Below are 754 nucleotides of genomic sequence, written 5' to 3' on the forward strand. Positions count from 1 at the left end.
TGTGTGTGTGTGTGTGTGTGTGTGTGTGTGTGTGTGTGTGTGTGTGTGTGTATAGATATAAAATAAAAAGTCTCTCCTCAAACATTCATGAAGAACGTCTATAGCATACGTCTATAACATCACATCACTAAAACTGCAAATTAACGCTCGACTTCCTCATCTGGGAAAAACGTTTATTCAATTCATAGTACCTTCTACAGAAGATAGATATAACTTGATTAGCGTAATACAGTTCTATATTTAGGAGATGAGGAATTATGTACATTATTTACATTATTTACATTTGACGGATATTTGTCCTCATCTTGTTTGTTGTTAACACTTGTTTGGTGTTAACAACAAACAAGATGAGGACAAATATCGGTCAAATGTAAATAACGTAAATAAAGTAAACAATGTTGATTCGCTTATTTCACAAATATCTGGATCAGTGCAGCTGGTGCTCATAAGCAATGTAGAACGGAAATTCACTATCGTCATCACCATCATCATCGTCGTCGTCATCATCATTATCACCAGCATCATCTTCCTCACATCTATCATCAGCATTATCATATACAATGTAAGAATTCCGCTCATCCTCAACATAATCAATATAACAATCCACATTATCTTCAACGCTCTTACTAAGCAAAAGCGCCCGTCGCCACCATCACCTTTACAGAAAATATCATTATCATCATCATCATCATCATCATCATCATCATCAACACCATCATCACCACCACAACCATCACCATCACGACGACGACGA

Source organism: Octopus bimaculoides, chromosome 1 (assembly GCF_001194135.2).
Source record: "Octopus bimaculoides isolate UCB-OBI-ISO-001 chromosome 1, ASM119413v2, whole genome shotgun sequence".
In the NCBI taxonomy this organism is placed as follows: Eukaryota; Metazoa; Mollusca; class Cephalopoda; order Octopoda; family Octopodidae; genus Octopus; species Octopus bimaculoides.